The sequence below is a fragment of the Rhinolophus hipposideros genome (assembly GCF_964194185.1).
Source record: "Rhinolophus hipposideros genome assembly, chromosome: 8".
NCBI classification, from domain to species: Eukaryota; Metazoa; Chordata; class Mammalia; order Chiroptera; family Rhinolophidae; genus Rhinolophus; species Rhinolophus hipposideros.
This window is the reverse complement of record NC_138054.1, coordinates 38,307,682-38,323,472: the sequence shown is the minus strand read 5'-3', so window position 1 is coordinate 38,323,472 and position 15,791 is coordinate 38,307,682. Positions and strand designations below refer to the sequence as shown.

Sequence of the window (15,791 nt, the reverse complement as noted above, 5' to 3'; positions counted from 1 at the left end):
CTGCCTGCTTGCTGGAATCTACAAAAAACTCAAATTCTACTTGTTCAAAACGGAATTCACCATCTTCCCTTCAGCACCAATACCAGTACCTGGTTCCTCCGTCAGAGGAATAATACATTTAGAAAGTATTATTTATCTAAATGAATGACACCACAAAAATACCCTCTTGTTCAAACCAAAACCCTAAGAGTAACTTTTTAAATATCCTTTTCCTCTGTCATCCAAATCATCCACCCAGACACATTATCAATCGTTCATCGTATTCTTTTTTTCCCTTTTTTGGTACATAACGTGCACTTCAGCAATGTCACCGCACAAGGGTGAGGAAGGTAATTTAACTTGCTTTCTCTGATTTACAGTGTAAAGGTATTAGTATATAAATGAATGCTGTAATATTAATTCAAAGAAAAATCTTAGGGAATAAAACCCTCAGCAAAAAACTGTATTGTTCCATTTTAGAAGTAGAAGATCTCAGGCTAATTCTCAGAACATGAATAGTCCATAGACGCATAATTTATGAATCACAGCTGAAGGTGTGAAAGCAAATTAATTCAACCAAGGTAAGGGAGACTAGAAGATGTTTTTGGATAAAACTCTGAAGGAACCAATCATGTCCATGTACCAGGGTATAAAAGAAGAGACAATTCTAGAAATTGACAAAGAACCATAAGAGGGATGGGACAAAAACCTGAAAAGAGTTAACATAATCAAACTCTATGTTTAGCTACTGGGTCCGCAAAACTGGTCTTCAGTGAGGTGAATAAAATACAGAAAATATACTTCATTTTCCATAAAGCTAGATTTTATTTACTCTCAATTTAAAGACTTCCTTTATTCTGAATTTATGTCACTCTTCTCTGGTGTAAAAGGAGGTTTCTGTAAATTTCCTGATGTCATTTTTCTAACAAAAATAAAAGTTGGCAACCCTTCACTGATCCCAAAAACTTTTCTTGGAAATTATATGTAAAATTTTTAAAAACTTTTTGTTAATTAAAACAATAACTTGGAACCACTGAGTGTGTACTAATACTGATATTATGACACTGTATATAAAAATAAGTATCAAAAAGACAAAGAACTATCAGGCTGCCATTTCTAAATATTATTCAACAAATCTATTTTATATTAGTGGATCAAAGGAGTACTGAATAAAGTAAAAACATTAAAAATAAGTGAATTAAAGAAGATAAATGGAGTCTTAAAAACCCATTTAGAAGCAATTTTTCTATAAGCTACAGACTCATTAACCAACAAAGACTATTTCCCATTTTTTTCTATGAATTTCAGTTATATGCTGATTTATGTGATACTTCTATTAATTCCACACTTCTCAAAATTTATTATTCATTCCTATCCTGAAAATTTCAGGTAATAAAAATGAATTTTTATTTAGGCAGTGTTTATTTTAAGTATTATGAAAAAGGGTAATTAGTGCATTAAACCAATGATTTTATTAAAATTTTTAAAATTGAGGCTAGGAGAGAAACTGTTTAGTCAAAGAAAAGCCTAAAGTAAAGAATTATACAGACTAAATTCAAGATACAACAAAAAATAGTTAAAGAGAAGTATTAAAGTTTGGGAGACTGTTGTTATTATGACCTACACACCAAAATTATCTTTCATAAATACCTATATCTAACTCCACAGAGAAGATAAATCCAAGTTGTTGATAAATTCATGAATCCTTATCTTATTTTTCCAGTGACTTGTAAATTCAACTTCACAGATTGTCAAGAGAAAATCTTTGAGTCCAAATACATAAACCTTTCCATAAAAACGGTATTTTAAAAATGAATTTTAAATAAATATAAAGCACCAAGTGAAAGAGTTTATTCGAATGCTGCCCATTTTACAGCAATGGAGTGTAATTTCAAAGCCTGTCATGTAGGAAGTACTTTTAAGAACACTTTAAAGGTCTCCTCTAGTTTTCCAAGTTCAACAATAGGACAGCATCAGGAGAGAAAAAAACCCCTCAAAGTCTCCAAATTTCCTTTGAACACAATGTCTACTTCTATTTCCCCAGACTCAGTATCAAAAAACTTCATCCGGAGATTTTTAAGGCTAGGTACTTTTTCACTTCTGGGTCTTTTGACCTTTTTCCTTGGCTATAAAGTCATTTGAGTTTTGCACTTTAACTTGAAGTAAGCTTGTTACAAAAAGAGAATAAAATCAAAGAATATTTTTTCCCTTTCCAGATGTGAAATCTAAAGTTACTCTGTAATACATAGTTAATTCAGCAAAACTCAAGTCTAGTGGTTTGTAAACCAACCATTAACTATTCTTAATTATATGTCAACAAAACATGTTTCTTTTTGTAGTAGAAGCTCTGGCTATTGAGCAGATTAAAGAAACCTAGGAATGCTGCCATAGAAGATATTTGAAAACTATGGAAATACACAAAATTCAGTCTTTGAAAAATTCAGTAAATGTATGAACCAAAGGTGATTTGTCTGTGGTATAAATGCAGCTACAGCACATATTTGAAAGGCATCTGAGTATAATGGAAAATAAAAAAATTTTAGGTTCCAATCCAAACTAAATCACTTATACTAGTTATGTGACCTTGATCAATCAACTTCTAATACTAATTCTGCTTCTGTAAAATTGGGAAAAAGTACTCACACACAGAATTGTCCTGTGAATTAAACAAAATAATTTATATAAAGTACCTCAGTACACAGTGCACAATCAATAGATGTTTATAATGATGATTTTAATGTTTATTAGTATGTCCAATATGCCAGGCACTATACTTTATAGGCATTATCTCATTTAAAACTCTCAAAAACCTATGTAGGTTTTATTCCCATTTTACATATGAGAAAACTGAGCCTTAAAAAGATAAATATTTTATCTAACATTACACAGCAAATTAAGTGGCAGAACATACTTGTATAGAGTCTTAAGTATTCTACTGATACTGTGCTTTACAAAGAATTTTCTCATACTTTCACAATAAGCTTAAAAGTAGACAGACTAGTCCCATCTTCATTTCCTACATATGGCAACAGACTCGAGAAATGCCTATGATCACATAACTAATAGAACCAGAAGTGAACCTAGGTCTTACTGCCTAAACCACAGTTCAATCCATGAGACTCTGTGGCTCTCTACATTATGCTAATAATTCTATAAACACTGTGAATGAAGAACTCCTTCCAGGAGAAAATAAAATATGTCCGAAAAATAGATTGATACATGATCTATGTTAATTAATGCTTCTTCTCAACGTCTGTCCAGCACTCAAGTTTCCCAGAAATTAAATAACAGATTTACTTCTGTCCATCTAAAACTAATTAAAATAATACTAGATGTCAACTATAACCAAATATACATATATACTATATATTCATGGGATGTAAAGTACAGTATAGGGAATATATAGTCAATGGTATAGTAATAATTATGCATGGTGTCAGAGTAGTGGACTTGTTGGGGTTATCACTTTGTGAGGGGTGTAAATGTCTAATCATTATCTTGTTTTGTATTCCTGAAAGTAATAAAAACTGTGGTAAAAAATAAAGGGAAAAAAATATACAAATTTACTTGAGAATATCAACAACTTTATACTACTGACACGAAACCTGTAAGAATAACAAACAGCCCAGTGCTAATCAAAAACAGAAGGTATTTTGACAGTTCTATTATTGTTTTCTTTAGTATGTTTCTTGCTTAATCAATTGCATCATTTAACAGAGAACTAGAGAAGAGAGTTTTATACTTCTTTGTAAGTCATTCAGTCTCTCTCGAAAAGTCATTCTCTCTTTGTTCATAAAGAGGGAAAGGATATCCATCTATTTATGGAGAGGTGTGAGGCTGAACATAAGATAGTACCAAAAGTGCTTGGTACTTTTTTGGCTTGGTACCAAAAGTGCATGTCGTTTTATTTCCTATTTATCTTCCAAAACAGAAAAGTTAAGAGAAGCAAGCCAACTAAATAGTTAATACAAACACAATGTGATCAAACAAAGGATTTTTAAGATCAAAATTACAATTGTTTCTGCTAGAATTACCTTTACTTTGACTGGGATTTTCAGTCTTGACAATATTTTTAAATGCTTAAAAGGAATAAGAACTTTTTTTTTTAACCAAAATGGGTATGAGATAAGATGGCCACCTTTTTATGACAATGGTGAAACCACAGTACAGTGGAGAAAGGAAGGTTTTTTCAATATATCGTACTGGGTTAAATGGAGATCCATGTGTTTTGGCTATTATCTCATGCCACATACAAAATCAAATCAGAGAAACTGGATATAAATGTGAAGGGAAAAAAAGAAAGCTTTTTAGACAAAAACAGGAGAGCATCTTATGATCAAGGAGTAGGCAAAGAGTTTCTTAAACAGTTCACAAAAAGCATTTGACAAAATGGATCAGTTGGATTACATTACAATTTAGAATTTCTGTTCAGCAAAAGACATCATCATTAAGAGAATGAAAATGCAACCCAGAGTGGGAGAAAATACTAGCAACGCATATCTTGATCAAAAAAGGGACTCATGTCAAAAACAGATTTTAAAAATTCCTATAAACCAATAAGAACAAGACAGACAACCCAATATTTTTTAAATGAGCAAAGACTTGACCAGGCATTTCATGTACAAATCAGGAATCCAATTAGCCAGTAAACGTGAAATGATGCTCTAATTCAACAGCCATCAAAGAAATGAAAATCAAAACCACAATGAGAAAGATTTTTTAAAAAGACAAAACCAAATACTGACAAGAATGTGGAGGAACCAGAACTCTGATATGCTACTGGCCGGAGTGTAAACTGATACAACCACTTCAGAAAACTATTTGGCAATATCTACAGTTCAATAAATAAACACTATCTGACTCAACCATTTCAATCCTAGCTATATACCCAATAACATGCGTAGATATGAAAAACAAATAAATGCATGCATATATTCATCTAAAGACATGTACAAGAATGTTCATACCAGCATTATTTGTAACTACCTAAATGCTCATCAACAAGATATATAACTTGTTGATCATTCACACAATTAAATAATATACAGCAAAGAAAATAAGCTAAAAGTTCATGAGACAACATAAAGCTCACAAGCATACTGTTTAGCCTAAAACAAACAGAAAGGAGAGCATACAGTATGTTTCCATTTATATAAAATTTGAGAACAGGTGAAACTAATGTGTGGTGATACAGTTAATTTAAGCATGTACATGTACATATGTGTACACACACACACACACACACACACGGCAATGATGCAAGCAGCACCAATCACAGTCCCTTGATGAGATCGTGTTATATGGTTCATGAGACAGCCTAACAGACAGGATTCTCTCGAGAGCAGCAAAAAAAAAGAAGAAGAAAAAAAGAAGAAAACAGAGCCCTAAAAGAACATCATTTAAACACTTTAATTCTGCCTGAAGCCAGATAAAAAACCTGAACTTTTCAATTTTATAAGTCAAAAAAATTCCCTTAGTTTACTGATGACTTACAAGAAATGAGATAAGAAAGCACCTATGTATTATTCTGAGGGCCAAACTAGCTTGGTTTTTCCTGGAACACACTAGCTAAGAAACGATTCTTGGACTAGCAAGACTGATTCATTTCAAGATACATTAAGTATATGTTTTGTACTATGCACTTACCATCATTAAGACATGATATCAGCTCTGCGCAAACATTCATCTTTAATGGACATTTGCAACTTAAGTATTAATTCAGCAAGGCCTATGTGAAATGTCTTATGTAAAGATCCCTCTATTACCTTCAATTTTTATAATATTTTTATCAACTTGCAGTTTTCCTCACTAAAGCTATTTTTCATAGCTGCCTAACTGTACATAGCATGTAAAAATGCTTCAAATAATTGATTCTTAAGTGCCTGCTTTAAAATATTAAAAACCAAATTTAAAAAAATTTTAAAAAGTCTTGCATTTATAATGATTTAAAATTCAAATTCTGCAATGCTGTATTTAGAGTGGTAATAAATTTGTCAATTAGTTAAATTTAAAGAGAAGGTTAAATTTCCATTAATTTTATTCTGTGGTTTTTATCTTTAAAGATGTTATTTAATGTCAGTTTCTTTAAAAGCCAATCACAGGTAATAAATGATTACTTAACCCTTTCTAAAAGCCATGCTCCACCTGTCCTAGAAATTCTCAACGGTTTTCATCAACACATCTGTCAAGAACAATTAAGACTAGGAAAAGTCTTAAGAACGAATAAAATAATCAAGAGGACACAAATCAAGGTAAAGATTCATCATGAGTTAGGACACTTTACTATTCCATTCCTGTCTCAGGACAACGTCCTCAACATCAGAAATATTTTTTTGATATCAGAGTCAAGGAATGAATATCAAAACACAAAGACCTTGAATCTTATCAGATCTATAGCAATTCCTTTAAGTTCTTGTATTTTTACTGTCATTCTCTCCTAGAGAGGACACTTTTCACCAGCATACTAATCCACCTCTAAATGGTGGCTGTACCACCACTACGAATCTATAGTAGTGGAGGTTAAGGAGTTCCCAAGCTAGCTTCAATATTTCAAAAACCTGTAACTGCCATGACATATCTTACAGTTGATTCTTGTTATTTGCAGTTGTTATGTTCTATAAAGGTGCCACAAACAATGAGTTAGCCAATACTGAACCATTTCTCCTAAGGGAAATGCAGCGTTAAGTTCCTGTAAGTTCTGGTCACATTTTCATCAGTAGATCGACACACAACTTTGTTTTACGTGTGTTTCTATTTAAAGACACCTTATTTAATATATATTGTTAATTCATTAACACTGAACTCACTGTCAACAGCACTATAAAATACTTGAATGAAACTTAATCTAACACACATATTTTCTCCATAAGATGTATCACAACCTTATTGCACTGAGAAATCCTGGACAGCACTTCAGCACTACACTTGGGGGCATACTAAACAGCAAACTTTCACCCCCCCCCCAAAAAAACACAAAATGTGAAAGATGTGGCACTAAATAGACCAGAAAAGAACACTGTTTACAGTATGACTGGTGAAAGAAGGCAGAGCAGGACCTTGTCCAACCTCAGTTGGGAACATGTGCCTTGGGCAACTCAAATTTTCACCACTCTGCACATGTCTGTGAATGACCATGAAAGCTCCAGGAGTATTGATTTTGGGGTTACAAATACATTTTAGCAAGTGGGTGAGTTTGTAAATATGGAACCTGCAAATAAGAAAAATCAACTGTATTTACATTGTATAATAACAATGTAAATTGCTTACAATTTATACACATGATACTGCAAAAACACATTAAAGCATCTCACAAGCATACAGCAAAGACACAACTGCAAGACTTCAGAACTTCAATTTACTGTACCATCTGTGTGGAATACTTTTCTGCTTATAGTTCCCTCACTTCTTTCAGTTCTCTGCTCAGGTATCACATCAGGCTTCCCTGACCACCTGCATACTTGTATGATAGTCCCTGGTAGCCACTCCCTGCTTCCACACAACCACAATCTCTATCCTTTTTACCCTCCTTTCACTGTTTTCTACAGCACTTATCACCATCTGACATATGTATTGGGTTGAACCATAGGAAATTGCCAATTTAGATCAAAAATAGTCAAATAACAGCAATTCAAAAAGGTTCAACCAATTATTTGCTTGCTGTCTCCCACAACTTGAATATAAACTCCACTGGAAAAATTTTACCTGTTTTTGTACTTTAATAATTCAGAGCCTACTCTAGAGCTTGATGTCCAATACATACTTATTAAATGAAATGAATAATTATTATTCAATTATTATTAGATACATCCTTAATATAAAGTACAAATATAGATTAACCCAGTTCAACAACCACTTGATACACTGGTGTATTCCCTTCCATGTTTATTTCTATGTGCATTTTTTAAATCAAAATTCACACACATATAGTTTTGCATCCTGCTTCCCCCCTATACACAGTTAACATGTCACATTGTTAAAGTCTTAAAATTGTTAACGACTACATAAAAATCTTCTTAGTTGTTCCTAATTTTACAACATCTGTTAGGATGTGTAGGCTACTTCTGATATTTTATTATTGATTATAAATAACACTTTGATGAACATGTTTTGCACACTGTATATCTGTATCCCTGATTGCTTCTTTAAAATAGACTTATTGGGTCACAGAATATGAACTTTATTAGGCCCTTGATAGACACTGTCAAGTGGCTTTTAATACCTTTAAAGCTACATTTGTTAATGAAAATTCTAAATTTACTTTAAAATGACTCCGCAAAACCAGCATTAAGATATGCTTATGAAGCACACTTTACATAGAAAAGAAAGCTTATAATATGCTTTACTAATTTGCTATCACTCAATGCAGCTTTAAGTGTTTTAATGTTACTAATAAAAACACAATTTTTGACATAGACTAACCAGTTTATTATTTCATTTTTTCCCTAATAAACCTAATCAACTTTTTAAATGAAGAAGTTTCATCTAATATTAAAAAAAGAAAAACTTTTCCTTTCAAGGAAAGTATGACTGGAGATGTGAGGGTAGAGGATCTCAAATGTTTTTAATTAATTCATGCACAATTTTAAAAATCATACCTGAAGATGGTGTCATAAATACAGCAGAAATCAAAAAAGGTTAAAAGAGACACTTGCTAGAAGCTCTAACAAGGCATTTTGATATTCTACTCAAGGCTACAAAATGGTTATAAATGCTAATTCTAAGATACTTCAATTTGCCTAAGGAAATTTTTCTTATTTGAAAGACCAGAGTAACTTGACATTGAGGTGGCAACGTTTATCAGAAAAACACACAGGTGCCAAATGTCAAATACCTGATTATCAGAACTTTAGATTAAACATATCCCTCAGTAACCATTGCCAAATGTATCATTCCATTGTTTTAAGAGTATGATCCAATTTCCCACAGTAAGAAAACCCACAGTGTAAAAAATTATTTACCTAGAAGACAGGACATCAGGGGGGAAAAAAGAAATGATGTCAAGTGTCACCAAGCTTCCCTACTAGAAGAAAGTTTTATGCTGTCCTATCAGTCTAATTTCTGGTTCTAATTAACACTTATCACTAAGTCCTTTATCTTTTTACATTTCTTTCTTTCTACAATGATACCCCTCTTCTCAATCAGTATGTTCATGAGAAGATTAACACCATCAAAGTCTTATAGAAAAAATACCTAAGTTGGATATTCCAAATTAAATCCTGTTTTATATCTAAACCACTTTTGATGACTTTTTCGTTTTTCACTAAAAAGAGTTTTATCTTTACCCAGAAGTAATAAATTAATGTAATTTCTGTTCCTTTCTCTGGAAATGTCAACATCAATTTCATCATATAGAGCTACGGAAAATTCTACACATTGATGGAAGCCAGTGCAGTCACATTTTAAACGAATCACACAAATAAAAAGAAAAGCTTTTCCCTAGAGGTGACTGGATAAAATTTTTATGATTCTGTATAACAAAAGTAGTAAAAATATTTAGGTTCAAAAATCTTTCAAAAATTCTACATGAAGTCATTTACATAAAGTTCGAAATCAGAAAACTAATCTATACTGTCAGAAGTCTACATACAGGTTACGCTTGGGATGGGGAAGTAGAAAGTGACAAAGGAATATTGCTGATGTTCTCTTTCTTGATCTAGTTACTGGTTATTGGGGGAGCGTTCAATTTCTGAAAATTCACTGAGCTATATATTTAATCATGATATGGTTATACTTCAATAAAAAGAGTATGAAAAAGTTAATTATATTTGAAGCTAACAGTACTATATATAAAACGCCAGAAAACTGAATTTATAGTAGAGGCACACCAATAGGAACCAATAGTACTGTTCACTTTCTAGCAGGTAAAGAAAGGCCTCTTAAATGAGAATGGTCAAGCCACAATTACTTCTATACCATTATTTTAGAGCCCAACTCTTATACTGCTTCCCTGCCCTTTATACATTGTGACCAAATCCAAGTTTTCTATCATTCTAGGCTGATCTCCATTTCTAATTTATAACTGTAATAGCTGATCTAACAGGAACCGCATATTTATGAACACACAATATAAACACATATTTTTCATTTATAAAAACTTTTCCAGGAAAATGCAAGAATGAACCCAAACCCCATATATACTCAAAGTACATTTGTGACCCTAATTTGCCATCATTAAATTGAGCTTTGTTTTAACTCAAAAAAAAAAAAAATCACTACCCTTCATAAAAATTATCCAGAAAAACCATACAGTTAATAATGGCAACACACAAAAAAAGTAATTTCCAATACAATCACTGAAAGGGCCTCAGCTGTTATTTAGCTCTGAAGATAGAGCCTAACAGCTTTCTGACACTTAGTTACTCTCACAGGAAAATGAATATGGACTTTATACTTATTTGGTAACAAACTACAACTTCTCTGAGGAGAGATTAACTACTTTTCTATAAAAGGGAAAAACATACCAATCTCAACTACCATATGACTAAAATGAGATGATTGTGGAATGTTGTTAGTGTCCTTTTCCCAATTCAGGGGAGTTTCTAAACTCACAAGACACACCTCCAGCTTTGAGCAGTTCAAATTTTAACAAGGTATTTTTAAACATTAGGCAAAAAAACTTAAATTACCATTAACGGGGAAAGGACTTCACACATATGGAAAGGGGGAAAATATAAACATACACTGCAGTGATTGGAGTGGAAGGTATCAGTATACAGCTGCTTCTTGAACAACGACGGTTTGAACCGTGTCAGCGTCCACTTGAATAATGTGGATTTTCTTTCAATACAGTAACTGTGTTTTATCTTCTTTATGATTTTCTTGATAACATTTTCTTTTCTCCACCTTACATTATTCTAAGAATACAGCATATAATACATATAACATACAAGATATGTTAATCCAGTCTTTATATTATTGTTAAGGCCTCCAGTCAAAAACAGGCTACTTACTAGTCAAGTTCTTGAAGAGTCAAAAGTTACAGGTGCATTTTCAACTGCGCAGGGGAGGGAGGCCCCCTCACATCTGTGCTGCACAAGGATCAACTGTGTATGGCCTGAAGCTAACCAAAAGGAAACATCAGAAACACAAACTCGTCAAAAATGTCAAGGTCAAGAAATGTGAACAGTTTCATATTAAAGGAGACCAGAGGAAGGATAATTAAATATAATGCATGATCCTTGAGATTAAAAAGCTATGAAAGTAATTCTAAGGATAATTTGCAAAAGTTGATTGTGGACTACAAATTAGATATTATATTGTTAAATTTCCTGATTTTGATCATTGTAACTGTAATTATTTAAGAAAATATCCTAGCTCTTAATGAAAAATTTGGCAGTATACTTGAACCTAGTTCCACTCTATGAAACTATTCGTTACAGCCTTTCCTTAACCTGAAATTAGCTCTCTTCCCATTCCTCACTTATTTCTACCTAGTGATTCCTTCTCCACTGTAAGAACTCCGAATTCCTTCAATGTTTCTCATACACTTTATCATCTGGTTACACTCCTCTTGACACACTCAATTTTTTATTTACTGTTCTTATAATGCAGCTTCCAGAAGCAGGCCAACATTGTAAATGTGTTCTAACCAGTATGGAATACGTATTATATCCTATATTATGCACAGAATTCTATTAATGCAGCCTGGTACTTACTTCATTTGTTTTGTTTTGTTTCTTTTTTAGGCAACTCATGCTGTTAGATCTCAGAATATTCAAAACCAAACTACTATAAGTCTCTTATCAAATCCAGCTAATTATTCCCCCAAATGCAAACGTTTCTCTTCTCAGTCCCCCACCATTTTAAACCCCTCTGAAGATTTTAACCAAGTCATCATTTCTCTCCTTCCTTTGCAATTCCCACCTTTAACCTCCATTTCCTTCTCGTTGTCCTCCTACTTCTAAGATAAATTTTCCAAGTCTCTTCCCCTATATTTTTGTCATGCATTGTGACTCTTCCTCTCTGCTTCGCTCCCCTACATGTATATGTCCCTTTCTAATCCTCTCCCCATAGGTAACATAATTATAACTCTTTCAGATAATTTTAATCTATAAACAGATTTATATGTCTACCCCCAACCTCCACCCCAAACTTCAGACTAGCATATTCTGAGCTCTCAATTTAGATGTCCCAAAAATACCTTGTATTCAACAAGTACAAATCCCTAGTCATTTTCTTCCTACCCCCCCCCAAATTATCTCCTCCTTATATCAACAATGTCAACGATAAATATCTAACCAACCACACTAAAAAACTTTGAGACAGCTTAACTCTTTCCTTTTCCCACTAATATACAATCAACAAACCCTACTTCTAACATGTCTTGAAAAAAATACTGTCTAGTCTTTCTATCCTATTATTATTGCTCCAGTTCAGGCCATCATCGCCCCATTAAACAAGTGTAATAGCTTAACTGGCATCCCATTCCAAGCTATTCTTTACATGCTCACAAATATATGTCTTAATAAGCATAGCCCTGATTCTGATTTTTCAGAAGCAGAATTAAAAAAAAAAAAAGACACAATGACTTTCCCCATCTTAAATTCCTGGAAAACTTCCTCAAAGCCCAATTCAATGACCCATCAGAATTAATTGCTCTCTCTCTCTAGCTCCCATAACGGTTCATTCTTCTGTCACAGAATTTACAATGTAGAGTTTTATATGTCTATATTCCTACTTGATTACAGGCTCCTTGAAGGGACAGTGCAATTCATTTTTATTCTTAGTATAGTGTCTTCAAATTGGCGAACTGAACAGAATTCTGCTCACAGAACCTTTTCAGCTGAATTCCATATTTTTTAAACTCCTCACTTTTAAGCAACTTACATACAGGTTCCTGCGTGTGATATCAGGCAAAATTTTAAGTTTCTTTATGTATTTATCCTCGCCAGCTGAGCTATTCAGAAATTTTATAAGCACAACTGTTTGGTTATCCAAAGCAGTAATAAAAATATTAAAATGGGCAAGGGCAAAAATAGCCTTTTTAGATACATCTCTAAGTTTGACACTGATACCTCTGTGACACTATTTAACAAAGGTTATTTTATACCTATTAATGTAATGTTCTTAATGCTGATGAGCTACCCTATATTTCTCTACCTCACCTCACAGGATTGAGAATGATTTCCAAACCTACTATTTAAAAAAAAAGTAAGACTTTATATCACTTTCTACTCTTCTGGCATACTCTGAGTCACCACAAATTAACAAAGGCTATCGACACCTCCAGTTCCTTTGTCATTTAAATGTCATTTAAAACCTGTGGCATTAGCCAGGTAAAAGAAAATGGATTCTTGGAATCCAATCAAGTGGTGAAGCAACCTGGGTGGGGTTTACAGAATTTGATCAAGCAATGGAGTTAAAAAGCAGTTACAAAATATTTACCAAAGGACGAAAGGCCATAAACCTGAATTCAGAAGAAACCAAAGGGCACTGTCTTGGAGTTCCACTGGGATGATTATTATAGGGGAGATTTTTGTAAAGGTTCAATGTGTCCATTTGTGGCATGAAAAAAACCACCTGGACAAAAACCAAGGCCAATGTCAGGCTAATAATCAGCCTGTCAAGAGATGGTAACTGATCTGTGGTCATAAACTGTAACAGAAATTTCAGCTTGCTTGAGACAACAAAATGCTTCCCCTAACCTGTCCAAACTCCAAAATAATTAGAAATACTAAAATTAAGTACAGTAAACCCATGATATCAACATTTCTATTTTAAGTTTAAAACTATGTACTTTTTCTTGTAGTTCTTGTAATATTTAAGAGAAGTTTAACATAGAATCTTACAGCCTTCTGATTCTAAATTTAAGATAGTTAACTAACTTCAGACATATGACTTTAAAAGTATGAGTATTTGGTTTGGTTAATAAGCAGTATTGGAATTTTTAAGAGAACCTGTGACTGACACTATTTACAAGTTTCATTTATTAACTTTAAAAGAGTTTTAAGTATTTGGGAAAGTCCAGCTTGTTGAAATTTCACATTTACTCCATAAGGCATATTAAGTGCTAAAAAATAAGATCTGGTATATTCAATGTATAAATATAAGGAATATAAGTAGAGCAGTGGTAGTACTAATAGCTAACATTCGCAGTGCATTTTGCTACTGACCAACATTGTTCCAAGTACTATATGGTGTCAACTCATTTGTTGAACAAATCACTGAGCATCCACCATGAACTAGGCATCATTGCAGGCTCTAAGAACTAAATTAGTGAACAAAACAATTTCAACCATCGTGGGTCTTATAATTGAGTAAGAAGAGACAAACAATAAATACCAGGTATGATAATTACTATGAAGAAAAATAAACCCAGGAAAGTGAAGGAAAGAGGTACTACTAGCATATATAAGGATCACACCAGTGAGCACCATGCACACAGAAATCTATGTAAACGATGCCCCTTGGAAACTCCCTCACCAGGGAAAACCTCTCTAGATCAGGTGACATTTGAACCTGAGAAGTGAGGGAGCAAGCCATGCAAGTATATGAGAAGAGTATTACAGGAAAAGAAAACAAATACAGAAGCCATTTTACCAGAGAAGGGCATTTTAAGGAAGAGTTAGTCTGTTCAACCTAGAATTACTAAAATATATTAATCGAAGTGTCATTCCCCCACCGCCACCCAGAAAAACAGAATTATTCTTGATTTATATTAAACTTCCTAAATTTATTAATAAAGTTGAACTTAAAGACACGTTTTTAAATTTATTTTAATTACTCAACATTTTACAAAAAATTATAAATGGTCTTCTTTACAGCCAAAAGCACCTACAGACACAAGAAACAATGAAGCTTCATTGTCCTAATTCATTAGAGCTAATTCATTGCTCTAAGTAATTAGAACTAATTTTATTTAATGAAACTAGATACTTTTTATCACATAACATATCACGGAATAAAATTTCCTCTTTAAACAGGGCTGTCTGCCTTCTAGTATGAAAATCATTCTCCTAGATCTAAGAGAAAACAGGATTTGAGTAGTTCTCATTATTTAATGTTATCTGCCCAATCACTGGGCCTCTTTCTTCCTTACTGATCTTGCTTTGAATTTAGCTAAAACTAGCCCTTTCTGTTGTCCTTAAGCGGTTTTTGAAAACTTTAACTCATTCAGAGCTCTAGCCTCCTCACATTCTCATTAACATGACTTTTCTGTATTAACCATTATTTATCTAGGTATTCTTGGTATGTTTTCTTTTGAAACTTATTAGAAATGACTTACGTGGAAGACATAATGTTCTTAAATGACTCATACATTTTTCTTCCCTCAAAGGAAATGTTTTGTAATTTTAATAACAGGTTTTATGTTTAAGGGCCTCCTATCAATATTGACTATTTATACTACCTGTAGTCATTACCAATCTTATTTCTGAACTTTCTGAAACCAGCTTTTTATGAATTTCTACCTACTATGACTCCAGGATGACAGTCGCTATCTTTTGATTCCTATGATTTCCATTTGGGAAGCAAAGAACAGTTTTGGAAAAGCATGAGCTTTGAAGTCAGATATTTGTCACTAGCAGTGTTAACAAACTTCTCTGAGCCTCCATTTCTACATCAATAAAATAACAAATAGCATTTACTAAGCACCTATTTTATATTTTATATCAAGTACCTCATATACCTGATATACAAGTAGGAAGTACTCTATCATTTATAATGAGGAAAACAAAGCCTTAGAGATAAGTAATTTGCTTAAAGTTATAGAGCTCATAAATGCTAAAGCCAGGATTTATTAAATCCAGGTCTGATTACACAGCAATATTCTTTTTTACTACACCACAAAGCAATGACTATAAAATGAGTCTGCT

At 32.9% G+C, this 15,791-nt stretch overlaps 1 protein-coding gene across 14 annotated transcripts in view; it reads right to left on the bottom strand.

Moving 5' to 3' along the window:
- Nucleotides 1-15,791, bottom strand: part of ZZZ3 (zinc finger ZZ-type containing 3) — an 88,958-nt gene that overhangs the window by 59,262 nt on the left and 13,905 nt on the right. For 2 of the 14 annotated variants that reach the window (XM_081056810.1, XM_081056804.1), the window contains one exon: nt 10,929-11,038. The exons of the other annotated variants lie outside the window; for them this stretch is intronic. The gene's annotated coding sequence lies outside the window, so the exon portion shown is untranslated. Of the gene's footprint in view, nt 1-10,928; nt 11,039-15,791 lie in introns of those variants that run through there. 14 annotated transcript variants of the gene reach the window in all.